At 36.8% G+C, this 14616-nt stretch overlaps 1 long non-coding RNA gene across 1 annotated transcript in view; it reads right to left on the bottom strand.

Moving 5' to 3' along the window:
- Positions 1-1717: 1717 nt before the first annotated feature.
- Positions 1718-14616, bottom strand: part of LOC117075822 — a 32746-nt gene continuing 19847 nt past the window's right edge. Inside the window, exons 3-4 of the long non-coding RNA XR_004434156.1 lie at positions 13560-13563; positions 1718-1818 (exon numbers count right to left, since the gene is read on the bottom strand). This is a non-coding gene — a long non-coding RNA (uncharacterized LOC117075822). The remainder of the gene's footprint in view (positions 1819-13559; positions 13564-14616) is intronic.

Raw genomic sequence — 14616 nt, forward strand, 5'->3', positions numbered from 1 at the left:
TAAAGCAACTGTACGAGGCAATAGTTGAAGACACTATGTCATAAATGCCCAATGTATAACAGGTAGACTCCTTAATCAGAGTCCTAAATACTCTGCAGAAATCACAAAGTAGTTTAGGCTCTTGCCTTTATAACTCCAGATATCATCTACTACCATAGTTTTCACTGCTACCTATACCTCCTCACAATGCCAGAACATTCATACCGAAGGCTCCTCAAATTTAATGTGTCCAGGTGGACATGTTATCTTTTTCCTTATTTTCCTTCTGGTCCTCTTAGTTTCTATACAGTTCAGCCTTGCCGGAAGCTCTGAAAATCAACAAGCTCTCTATGTATTCTCTTTTCTTTCAACTGTCACTACTTTAGTGCAGAATTTTCTTGTTCTTTATTTGGACTAATATTTAGATATCTCAACTACTCCCCTCCCTATTCTCTCTTTTTTATAACAATTATTCTACCATTGATGTAAGAGTATTTTGCTAAAATTTAAATCTGTGCACAATGTACCCTGGTTTCTAATCACCCAATGACTTCCTATCATCTGCAATTTAATTTCCAAATAATTCCTAGTCATAGTTTCATGATAAACAAAAGCAAACTGTTGGGAACAGGCTCCCCAAAATCTGGCCATAAACTGGCCCCCAAACTGGCCATAAACAAAATCTCTGCAGTACTGTGACATGTTCATGATGGCCATAACACCCATGCTGGAACGTTGTGGTTTTACCTAAATGAGGGCAAGAAACACCCCACCTAGGGCAGAAAACTGCTTAAAGGCATTCTTAAACCACAAACAATAGCATGAGCAATCTGTGCCTTAAGGACATGCTCCTGCTGCAGATAACTAGCCAAACCCATCCCTTTATTTCGGCCCATCCCTTTGTTTCGGCCCATCCCTTTGTTTCCCATAAGGGATACTTTTTGTTAATCTAATATCTACAGAAACAATGCTAATGACTGGCTTGCTGTTAATAAATACGTGGGTAAATCTCTGTTTGGGGCTCTCAGTTCTGAAGGCTATGAGACCCCTGATTTCCCACTTCACACCTTTATATTTCTGTGTTTGTGTCTTTAATTCCTCTAGCACTGCTGGGTTAGGGTCTCCCCAACCAAGCTGGTCTCAGCTCAAACTGAAACTAAATTCCCACTGTACAGTTAGCTTGGAAATGCTGTGTATTTAGCTTTCTTTAAACAATTAGTATGTCAAAATATTTGCAAAATGGAACCATATGAAAACCTGCTTGACTCAGTTTGGCACAAGTGTCTTACAATTAATTCTATAAGCACATGTTCAGCCACTTCTCTTGTTACCCTACTCTTACATTTTTTACAACATACTATGTCTTACCACATATTTGTTGTTTGGTCTCTGTAAGAGCCTATGAAAAAATATGTTACCCTTGAAATATCTCAAAGTATACCCTTGAAAGCAGGTACTATCCTTTCTGTATCTCTACATCCCCATTACCTACAATGTCTGGCAAACAGTAGATTCTCAGTGAACATGTGATGACAGAATGGGTGGAGGGATGGGTGATGGTAAACTGACAGGCTGCAGTCATGCATTATTCTAGACAATGAGGCAGGAAAGCTCTACAGCAAGCTTATCCAACCTGTGGCATATGGCTGCACGTGGCCCAGGACAGTTTTGAATGCAGCCCAACAAAAATTCATAAACTTTCTTGAAACATTATAAGATTTTTTTTTGAGACTTTTTTAAGCTCATCAGCTCTCATTAGTGTTTGTGTATTTTATGTGTGGCCCAAGTTAATTCTTATTCTTCCAGTGTGGTCCAGAGAAGCCAAATGATTGGACACCCCTACTCTGTAAAGTATGTTTAACAAAACAGTTTGTGTAAGAGACAATGGCAAGTGTCCACGGCTTTTTGTTCTGTTTCCATTTCTTGCCTGAGGGGATATTTACCCTTCACATCTCAGGCTTCTCTGAAGGGACACACCAGCCATGAGGAGGTCATCAATGAGATACCCTTCTTTTGGAGAAAAAGGAAGATTTCAACTCAGCTTTGGCTTTAGCCATTTTCTCCGGAGAGCTTGCCTGTTCCTTCTTTGTTGTGTTTTTATTTTTTTAATGCAGGGAAGTGAATTCTCAGTTGAGAAGACTTCATATTTCACAATATTCTAAATGAGTATTAACCACAAGGAACTGTTTTTGTTGTTGTTGTAGTTTAGTTTTTAATGTTTCTTTTCCTTCTGCTTTTGTTTATTTGCTTTTTTTTTTTTTTTTTTTTGAGATGAAGCCTCGTTCTTCTCCCCCAGGCTAGAGTGCAATAGCGCGATCTTGGCTCACTACAACCCTGGCCTCCCAGATTCAAGTGATTCTCCTGCCTCAGCCTCCCAAGTAGCTGAGGTTACAGCCACCTGCCACCATGCCCAGCTAATTTTTGTATTTTTAGTAGAGACAGGGTTTCGCCATATTGGCCAGGCTGGTCTTGAACTCCTGCCCTCAGGTGATCTACCTGCCTCGGCCTCTCAAAGTGCTGGGATTACAGGCATAAGCCACCCCACCCAGCCCACAGCTTTTAACTTTTCATATAACTTTTTGGGTTTTTAAAATTTGTTTATAGCTTGTGGGCTCAAAAATGTCAAAGATGACTACTGGTCAGTGAAAATCTGCAGAACAGTTAATTGAATTAGGACTCCACAGTCTGTGCAAGGGTATTTAAAAGGGTATCCTACTTACATACTTCCAGGATTAGACAACTTTTTGTAACCCATATTTGAGAACTCAGTCTCATATTAATTAATACATTAGGGCCCATTCATTAAGACTGAGTCTTACACAAATCAATTGCCTTATTTGTCTGCTTTATAATATTCACTTTTTAAAATGTTGGGAAATAGAGTATACATTTGATGCTATAGAAAATAAAACTGTTTTACTGCTAATATATTCATGATAGCATTGTGTAAGGCTTCAATGAGACTGCATGGAGAATATTGAATATCATCTCTAAATAAGAAAACAAAGATTCTGTTCAGCAGGAAATAGGACATTAGGGAAGTTACAAACACATGTTAATTGAAAGAAACATAAGCCGACAAAGACTAAAATACCAGAAAAGCTGAATTGGGTAAGGCCTATTATATGTATTTGCTAAGCATTGATGTTAAAGGAGGAGGGGAAAGATATTTACACTGATTCAGTAAGTATAAAAAGTAAAATATGATGGGGTTATTAAGTGGAGACTTTCCACTAGGTGATTAATAGTGACCTAACCTGTCCATGAAGATTAGTGTTTAGAATATTCCTTGAGAACTTCAGTGAGAGATGTCGCTAAGATTTTTGGCTTTTTTGTTTTAAGTCATTTAATATTTGGCTCAATAGTTTTTGCATTCTTTTTTTAACATAAAAGGGGACTCTAATCTTGGAGGAAATAATCATTTCCCATGTGATTCAGTGATTCTTTTGTTTCTCTTGTATCCAAAATTACAAATTTAGAATTGAAAGGGACAGTAATAATAATAATGACATGTATACTGCAAAACTTATTTAGGTTTACAGAATGTTTACAGTTTGTAAAACAATTGCATTTGTGTTACCTGTCTCATACACACCAAAACACTACAGAGCAGGTGACATTACCACCATTTCAGTCAAGATGATCCCAGAGGTAGTGAATTTATGAAGACACAACTCAACAACTCAGTGTGGGAATTTTTTTTTTTTTTTTTTGAGACAGATTCTTGCTCTGTGCAGTGGCCAGATCTCAGCTCACCGCAAGCTCCACCTCCCAGGTTTATGCCATTCTCCTGCCTCAGCCTCCCGAGTAGCTGGGACTACAGGTGCCCGCCACCTCGCCTGGCTAGTTTTTTGTATTTTTTAATGGAGACGGGATTTCACCGTGGGGAATTATTTTTTTAAATAACAACTACTGCCACCATATTTTACTGCCTGCTATCTTACACAAATTGCCTAGGTACCTTATAGATATTTCTATTCCTTATAAAAATCTTCTGTGGTAAGGATTACAAGTGTGACTTATTGATAATAAAACTAAAAGTCAAAGTGATTAAGTGGCTTTCACAAGGTCACACAATTAGTTTTAGAACAGTCTTGCCACCAGGTGATGTCCTATCTTTTAATTGTGTTGTCTCCATTTTTTACTCTAAGAAACTGTCATCCAGATCCTACTTACATACTTCCAGGATTAGACAACTTTTTGTGTGCTTAACATGATTTATTATCAAATATACTGTGAAACCAGTTATTCAATGAGAATTAAAATAACGGCTCATTGTAAGATTGAATTAATATAGTCTCAATGACTTACTCTTCCACAGACAACCTTTAATTCTGTAAGGAGATTTCAAGTATTCCAATATTAAATATAGCAATTAAGAAAATAATTGTTTTTGTTTGCACTGTGGATTTGAACCAGGCTGTGATACGTCATGGTCCTCGCCCATTGGCTCTTTAGTTATAGACATGTGATTTCAGTGTCACTCACAATCTGAAAACTCTGGCAAGATCAACACTGCAGGTTGCTCTCATACTTGGTCTACTTCTATGCGATTTATCAAAAGCCCATCAGGCCCTCAAATTTGTAAGGAATTTTAATAGGTCATTTCATCAGACATTTTATTGATACTTAAGAACCCTCTAGAAATGCCTTACAAGTAAATGTAAGCATGACAAAAACCACAATTACTTTCACACCAACCTAATACCTAGAGTACAGAATGTAATGTACTCACAGGGATGGGAAACTCAATGTGGCCTATCCTATGTTGAACTGAGAAAAGAGGAAATTAGCACATTTAATAATTACCCAAAACATATGGTTTTAATTTTCTTACTTTATAGGAAAGAGAGTCCAAACAAATTGATGCAAGTAGCACATCCCCAGTAGGTTTTGTGCAAGTTTTTGAATCTAGATCTAACTGGCTCTTTCTTTCATATTACATTATCTAACAAGAGGAAAACGTAAGCAATTCATTTGCTGATTACTTCTGTAACACAGACTGAATGAGGTGAGGCTTTTGTTTTTTAAGTTCTTGTTGTGTGTGTGTGTGTGTTTTAATCTATATACTGGTGAGCTGGCATGAATCGTTGGCTGAATAATACCTGAATGTCTCCAGAGAACACAGAATGTTTGACTGATAAAATCAACATATAATGGATGGGTTTAGAAATATGAGGAGTCTCTTCAAAGAGAATGAATAGTTCCCAAGCCAGAACAAGACTTGACTCATTGGTATCAGCTGAGCTAAAGAAGAAAACTATGTTAAGAGAAAATAGGTTGTCCACAATGGCAGCTGAGGAAAATGCACAGAGAGGAAAACCAGTGTTGGCAATGCATGTCTGGACAGTGCCTAAGGAACGAAAAATTGAATTTGGGTTATGTGAGCATTGTCTTAGTGTCCCTCTGCAGTCCAATCCTCTCATATTACACGTACCCCTTCCGAGGAAGAGGCCTGCTACTAGAAGTGGTCACGTCTGAGAACATTGAATTGATCAAATTTTCTAGGAGATAGAGCCTTAATAGACTTAGTTTAGGAACAAGTCCTTATCAGGGTTCTTCTACTCTTTCTTGAAATAATTTATTTGCACAAACTTAGTAAGACAATCCTGGTTCAGGGGCTGCTAATTCTACATGAAGGAGCTCCAAAGTCCAGATATTTCTAGGCTTTAGGGGAAACTATCTCCTTCACTATGAATGGAATGTTCAGAGGGGGCCATAACTTGAAACTGAAATAATACAATCCAACATTTGGCAAGGGCTTAATTAAAATACTCAGCCTGCTATGACACTAGTGTTATATCAAACTGAATTTGGCCTGAGGATGTCTCCATACTCTAGTCCTGACATAACAAACTGCAACCTAACTTAGTGCATAAACTGAAAGCCTAAATTAGGGGCATACTTTTATAACAAACAGCTGAGGGTCAGCCAACCACAGCAGTTGAGTTTCAGTCAATTGCAGGCAGCCAACTGTTCAAACTATGTTCCAATAAGGCAAACACTGAAATATAATCAATCGAACTGTCTCTGTACCTCACTTTCATTTTCTGTACCTCATTTCCATTTCCTATCTGTAAATATTGTCTGACCACATTGCAGACCAGAGTTCTATGAACCTGTTTAGGTTCTGAGGGCTGCCTGGTTTGTGAACTGTTCCTTGATCCATTAAATTTTATGAAATTTAACTTGCTTAAGGTTTTCTTCTGTTAATACTAGGACTCAGATTGCCTCTAACCTACTTATATTAGTCATGGTAGGCTAGGTTATGGTGACAAATAGATCTAATTAAATGTGGTTAGCTCAGCACAATAGAAGTTTGTTTATTGCTCATATTAATGACTGGTCCTAGTTTGACAGGAATAAGTTGGTGGTGGTGTTTGTGTGAGTTTTGTTTTGCTGGGAGAAGCTCTTCTCCACACAGCCAGTCTTGAACCAAGACTATGACAGCTCTGGCATCTTCAGTTCATAGTTTCTGAGGTTGTCCTTGAGATCATCTCCTTTCCCAAGCTGAAAGGAGAAAAACTCATAGAGGAACATGTGAGAGGGTTTTATGCTCATGCCTGTAAGTTGTATCACTTCTAATCATATTTCATCAGCTTCAACTCAATTCTATTACCAATCTAACCATAAGGGACACTGGAAAATGTAGCTTGGCTGTGCTTCTGGGAAAAACAGGAGAAAGGATTTGCCAACATCATTCATTATCAATTTAGGCAAAAGAAACTCTACTTGTAGATCAGCTAATGTTACAGAAGGAATTAGGGGTCAAATAGGGTTTTGTAAGTTATACCTAAAGCATTCCATGTGTATATGTGTGTATTTCTTGTTACATCACTTTTTATCTTTTTCTTCCTGTCCTTTCTTCTCTGGTAAGATTTATAGGAAGAGACAGGTTTTGGAGTGAGATGATCTGGGGTTGCAGTCCAGCCAGCTCTTCTACATTTCAGCTACCTAACCTCATCAAGTTTCAGCTTCCTCATCAGTCAATTTAGGGCAAAAATATGTAGGCACTAGAAGGCTAGTCTGGCATGAGATATGATGTCAGAGAGATTCCGTGTTTTGGCCCCATCTGCTAATATTAGAACCATGTGGTCACTAGAAAAATAGGAAATGAAATAACTTTGATCTTGACTTAAAAAGTTCACTTAATATTATCATTATTTATTTTTTTACATTAACTTTATTAAGATATGCTTTATAGACAACAGCATTCAACAATTTTAAGTGTGCAATTTGATAAATTTTGACAAGTGTATATTGTAGTGTAGTGATAGTCATAATAGATAACATTAATATGTATTTCCAATACCCCAAACCTTCCCTCATGTTTCCCTTCAGTCAATATATTCCCATTCCACCCCTGGCCCTGATAACCACTGGTATCATTTCTGTCAATGCAGCTATTCCTTTTGTAGAATTTCATATAAATGAAATCATAAAGTTTTTTTGTGTGGCCTCTTTCATTTAGCATGATGCTTTGACTTTTATCTGTTCTTTGTGTATACCAATAATTTCTTTTCAATGATGAATATTATTCTATTGTATAGATATACCAAATTTATTTATAAATTCTATGCCTCAGGTCATAGACATTTGTATTGTGTTTGACTTGGCTAATGTGAATACATCTGCCATGAAAATTTGAGTACAGGTCTCTGTGTGACATATATTTTCATTTCTCTTGATTAAATACCTAGGACCTGGACTTCAATGTCCATCTTGTTTTGTTTTAATGCTTAATAACTTATATGTATTTGCTAACCTAGCTTATATCTCTATACTGGGGAGGAAAACATTTTGCATAAAAGAAAATAAATTTTGTTTACATGAATGGAATATGCCCCTATTTAATACCTTGACGGCTTTATATAGTAATCTCTCAAGCTTGGCCAGTGTGAATTTGACAGACAAATAGCAATATAAGAGCTATAGTTAAGTTTCTTCCATGTATTATGTTTCTTCCAAGTATGAAGCACTGAACTTGGTAAGGTCTTAACAATAGCAACAATAAGTATTTAAACCTCAACAACTCTGTCACTGAAAAATTTTACATCATTTTTAAAATGTAGAAACTTAGACGTAGAGATGAGTATACTTGCCCAAAGTAACTAATTAGAAAGGGGCACAGAATAAAGTGCAAACCCTGGTCTACCTGACTTTCAATCCCAAATGTTTTCTATTGATCTATGCTTTTGAAGCTTCAAAGCTTCAGAAAACTTTCTGGCAATGGAGTTCTCGTTCATGATTTTGTCTATAGGAAAAACCATCTGAGTGTCTTGCAGCTCCTCTCCTTTACTGGGCATCCTTCTGCCTATGGCAGATTATGCAGAACAAATATTGCCCATTAATTTCTGCATTACATGAAGTCAATTTGGACCTTGGTGAGTTATTTCCATCAGACTCTCAATACAAAATTTATGCAAATAGATATACTTAATATTTTAAATAATGAACATTATAACAATCCTAGATAATAGAGAAGTTTTCAAAAAATTAATCACCACCTAAAAAAGGCAAAATAATCTCTTACAGTTGACAAACTCTTTAGCAAAGCAAACAAAGCCCTATAAATCCTCCTAACATTTTTCCCCTTCCCTTTAAGTGTACCATGTTAGGCTGACTCTAAATCATCTAACCTTAACATCATTCATGATCTAGACAATGACAAAAAGAGGATAATAGGAGCTTTATGTACTTTTAAACTGCCTTATCTTTATAAATAATGTTGAAATTTCTCAGCTATTCTATCTATGCCTTGCATGTAAGACAAGAATGGTGTTTTGCTCATAGAAAGTTCTCCAATAAGTACTTATTCTAGAGTACAAGGTCAATTTGTCACGTCCCCTTCCATTAGTTTTGATTATGCCATCCTAGAATTATGAAGCTATTTTCTATTAATAAGGACTGTGTTTCAGCAATGGGTGAAGGAGAGAGTATTTGCATATGTAATCTCAAAAGGTATATCATGTGATTTAATAAAATAAAATAACTTCAACTATTTTCAATTTCATTATATCATTAAATGTATGCCATTTATTTAGCAGGGTGGGTGATCCTAGGAAAAGACATAGGTTCATTTGAGTGATACTAGAAGCAATAGATAGAGGATGTTAATTGCTCCACTGATGAACAAATATGTTTTTCCTTCTTCTTCTCTGTTCTTCTCTTTCTCGTAAAGCTTACTGGAAGAGACACAGTTTTGGAGTAGGATGATCTGGGATTGAAGGCAGCTCTTTTGCTTTACATCTAACTGATGTCTTCAAGTTTTAGGTTTCTACTCAGCAAAAATAAAGATAATAATATCTACTTGTATGACTGCTGTGAGAATTAAGTGGCTGTTTATGCTACTCTCTAAGGTAGAAAATATAGAAAGAGAATGAGTTTAGGTGGGGAATATAAACTTTATTCCTGTGATGAACTCAGGTGCCTATGGGACATTTGTAAAATATTTAAAAGGTGATGGGTAGGTAGGGTAAATTTGGACAGCCAGATCAGAAGTGTAGATATTTGTGAGGTGTCAGATGGAGCGACTGTTGTTTGCCCAAGGAGAGAATGTAGAGTCAGCAAGACTCTGGGCACATAGGGCAGAGACCCTGGGCACATCAGTGTGTCAGGAGTGGGCAGCAGTGCCTCAAAAGCAATGTAGAAGCTTCCAGAGAGGAAATGCATGGCCATGTTCTTCTGCATCTTTGTGGGCTGGAGTTGCAGCACTCTGCTATTTTTGTGAGGCTTTTGTTCAGTTGATTAAAAAAATAGTATCCTTGAAAAGAGCATTAGAGAACACCATGGGAAACTTATAATTGCCTAAACATTTAAGTTTTCTAAGTTGTTGACGACAGCTGGTCGAGCAGTCTTTTCTTCTACTCTCTGATTTAGAGGGAAATGCTGCCAACAATCTCTCACCAGCAGAGGGACCAACCTGGATGCTTTCCTTGTAGCAGAGGCTGCTTTGGGGGTGAAAGTGAAATGAGAGCACCCAGGCTGTCTGATGGTGAAATCTGCATCCTTGGCTTGAACTGGCCTCACTTTAGGCTCCATTTAACAAATATCCTACTTATTAAGCTTATTGAGCATCTGTCACATATTGGGTTGGGCAATTGGGACAAAATATGAGTAAGAACCAGTCTCTGCCAATGGAAATTTTACGATCTGGTGCAAAATTGAGCCATACCAATTTAAGAAGACAAATATAAAAAGAATGCCTAACACCACACCTGGGGCCAATTTTAAAATATTTTCTTTAACTGAAAGAGAGTTCTCCATTGTGTACCTTCTCTCTGTTTCAGGCAATATTAGATTTGTATCTGTATTATGGAAAAGTCTACCATTCTTTTATAGACTACCTCCATTGTTAAAAAGGGCAAACTAAGTCTAAGAGACTTCAATTTGCCCAGGATTACAAAGTCAACAAAAGGTAAAGATAAAATATTAGCTGGTTATATTTGGACTGCAAAGCCCAGTTCATTATATAACACTATTTAGAAATGCAGAAACCCAATTGTGAAATTTTAAATGAGAATACACTGTTTACCTGCTAAATTCAAGAGAGGAAGAGAGGACAGGGAGAAAAAAGGGATGATCGTGAGGAGGAAAGAAAAAAAAAAGAGGCAGGAAAAGGTAAGAAGAAAGAGAATGCAAAGAAGTAGAAAGAATGAGGAAAGAAAGTTAAAAGAACTAAGAGATACAGGTGATAATGCTTTCCTGATAAACATCCCTTCCAGCCAATAATATTTATAAATTTCTTCCTCAGCGTTCAGAAGGAGAAAGAAGATCATTACTCAGTAGGACCTCTTCAAAGGTGACTAAAAACTATAGAGTTAATAATGTTAAAAAGATGATTCCCAAAAATCAAGAAAAGGAGGAGAAATAAAATAAAGCTCAAAAGGAAAATAGAACCAAAGATAAAAATCAGACCATGCTATTACTAACTCAAAGCCTTGAAACAAGAGCAGAATAATATTTATAGACCTGTAGCCTGTGAAATGAAGGGATCTCTTTCTCTGGCATACATATATAAAATATAAATGTATGTGTATATGGACCTCATAATTTGCCTATCTTACTTTTATTTGAGGATCTACGAAATGTGATAGAGAAATGTAAAACTTGAAGTTAGAAATCTTTGAATATGGCTCTCACATTTTACCCAATTATTTGGGAAAATAATTTATATCAACCTCAGGGTCTTCAATTGTAAAATTGAAACAATTAATATACCAGCTATACATATGAAACTTGTTAAGATCAAGTATCTTGAATCAAATGAATTGAGGTAGTAGTGGCATAATGATTAAGATCATGGGCTGTTTGGTAAGTGCCAGGTTTGAATTAATGACCTGCTGTTTAACACTAATCAAGCTGTTTTACTTCTGTAAGCATCATTCCCTTATCTATAGAATGCAGATAATAACAGTACCTAAGTCATTAGGAGGTTATGGGAATTGTTTGAGATCATGCATATCATTGCCTCATACAGTACCTGGTAAGCAGTAAGTTCTCAAAAACTGATATTTGATGATTGCAAGAATGATAGCAATGAATGACAACGACAAAGATAATCACCATAGTTGTGGTGGGGAGGATCTAATATCCTCTGGGAAGCCTTCTCTTATGTCATTCTTACCTCTGCAGGAGATACAAATGTCCACCTCTATGTTACTGTACAATTTTGAACATACTTTCACTACAGATCTTTGTTAAATAATGATACTGACAGGACAGAGGGAGTGACAATGCTGTAAGATTTATTAGGTACAGTATAGGTAGATAGCATATTATCTATCAGCTTTTGTTAAAGTGCCTCAATCCTGAGCTGAGTCCTATCAATACAATCTTTAAAAAGGTACTCTGAGTGAAAACTGGCCAGTCATATGTGGAAAGCTGAAACTGAATCCCTCCCTTATACGTTATACAAAAATTAATTCAAGATGGAGTAAAGACTGAAATGTTAGACCTCAGACCATAAAAACCCTAGAAGATAACCTAGGCAATACCATTCAGGACATGGGTATGGGCAAGGGCTTCAAGAATAAAACACCAAAAGCAATGGCAACAAAAGCCAAAATTGACAAATGGGATCTAATTAGACTAAAGAGCTTCTGCACAGCAAAAGAAATTATATCAGAGTGAACAGGCAATCTACAGAATGGGAGAAAATTTTTGCAATCTATCCATCTGACAAAGGGCTAATATCCAGAATCTACAAAACACTTAAACAAATTTACAAGAAAAAAAAACCACCCCATCAAAAAGTGGGCAAAGGATATGAACAGACATTTCTCAAAAGAAGACATTTATGCAGCCAACAGACACATGAAAAAACGCTCATCATCAGTGGTCATCAGAGAAATGCAAATCAAAACCACGATGAGATACCATCTCACACCAGTTAGAATGGCGATGATTAAAAAGTCAAGAAACAACAGATGCTGTGGAGGATGTGGAGAAATAGGAACACTTTTACACTGTTGGTGGGAGTGTAAACTAGTTCAACCATTGTGGAAGACAGTATGGTGATTCCTCAAGGATCTAGAGCTAGAAATACCATTTGATCCAGCAATACCAAAGGATTATAAATCATGCTACTATAAAGACACATGCACACGTGTGTTTATTGCAGCACTATTCACAATAGCAAAGACTTGCAACAAACCCAAATGTCCATCAATGATAGACTGGATTAAGAAAATGTGGCACATATACACCATGGAATAATATGCAGCCATAAAAAAAGGATGAGTTTCTGTCCTTTGCAGGGAAATAGATGCCCCTGGAAACAATCATTCTGAGCAAACTTTCACAAGGACAGAAAACCAAACACCGCATGTTCTCACTCATAAGTGGGAATTGAACAATTAGAACACTTGGACACAGGACAGGGAGCATCACACCCCAGGGCCTTTCATGGGATGGGGAGCAGGGGGAGGGATAGCATTAGAAGAAATACCTAATGTAAATGACAAGTTAATGGGCGCAGCAAACCAATATGGCACATGTATACCTATGTAACAAATCTGCACGCTGTGCACATGTACCCTAAAACTTAAAGTATAATAAAAAAAAAAACATAAAAAAGGAAAAAGAAAAAATGTACTCTGAATGGCTGCTTTCTTACACGGCCCTCTCCACCTTCAATCCAGCAATAGCAAGTCAAGTATTTTTCATTCTTTGAATCTCTCTGATTTTCTCTTCTGCTACCAGTTAACGACAATTCTGTGCTTTTAAAGAGTAATGTGATTAGATTTGGCTGATTTACTGAAGTAATCTGCCCAATTGATAAACTGCCTAATCATTGATTAATAGGCCTACTAATTGATTAGTATGATTTTGACTGTATGTCTACTATAGATCTTACAACATAATCCCGTTGTCACTAAATTTCCTGCCCTTCTTTCCTGAAAATATATGAGCATTATGAAGTTCTGTTCCATCATTGCCTTAGACATAGTAGACTCTCAAAGAATATCTGCCGGTTGGGCACAGTGGCTCACGCTTGTAATCCCAGCACTTTGGGAGGTCAAGGCAGGCAGATCACGAAGTCGGGAGCTTGAGACCATCCTGGCTAACACAGTGAAAACCTGTCTCTACTAAAAATACAGAAAACATTAGCCAAGTGTGGTGGTGGGAGCCTGTAGTCCCAGCTACTCAAGAGGCTGAGGCAGTAGAACAGCGTGAACCCAGGAGAGGTTCGTAAAGTCTATACATACATAATACTTTAAGTTTCCTTAAGGGATAGAATGTCTCCAAAATTGGAATGGGAAGGTAGAATCTAAACATCTAATGAAGATACGTCTAAAATTAGAGTAAAGCTTTTAAGATGATGATGATGACAGGAGTGATAAGGATAGCCATCATTTATTAAATACCTACTATGTGCTAGACTCTATAGTAGATGTTTTATATACATTATCTGCAAAGCTTTGAAAATACCTACAAAGATATTGTTTCCATTTCACTCCTCCAGAAACTAAAGTTCAAGTGTTTGAATTACTTTCTTGGAGTGAAACAACTAATAACTGGCAGAACAGGAATTAGAATGTAGATATTTTCTGACTCTACAGCCAGATGTAATAGACTACCATCGTACTCCATTGGAAGAAACGTCACGAAAGTATTCTGCCAAGAAACTACTAAAAGGAAACTTGAAAATCAAGTTAAAAATGGTGTTGCATCTTAAGCATTATTTGAAGGAGCTGTCATTGTTCTGACTGGCTGATGGAATTCTGGTCACTTTACAGTTTTAGCCCTGTGTAGATATGGATATGGTTAACTACATTATTCATTTTATAAGAAATAAACTTGGTTTTTGTGACTCAAATATTCATGAACTTAATTATCACTGGATATACTGACCATGTTTCTGCATCCTCAGGGTTGAATCTAGTCTCTGAAAAGCGTTGTCCTCTAAGGCCTGGACTACAGTGCACCCACTCATCAATCAGTACAGGTTAGACCACTTAGCCAACCTTCTGCTGTGACATTGCTGGTTTTTGTTGTTGTTAATAACATTTACCATCTTAAAACCAAATGGCTGTCAAATGAACATTTTAAACATTTCATGGCATTTGCTATGTAGGTAATATACTCAAAATAATCTAACCATAGAAAGTATTCATATCCTCTTTTATTTTTCCC

This window comes from Trachypithecus francoisi, unplaced genomic scaffold, assembly GCF_009764315.1.
Source record: "Trachypithecus francoisi isolate TF-2019V2 unplaced genomic scaffold, Tfra_2.0 Contig00190, whole genome shotgun sequence".
In the NCBI taxonomy this organism is placed as follows: Eukaryota; Metazoa; Chordata; class Mammalia; order Primates; family Cercopithecidae; genus Trachypithecus; species Trachypithecus francoisi.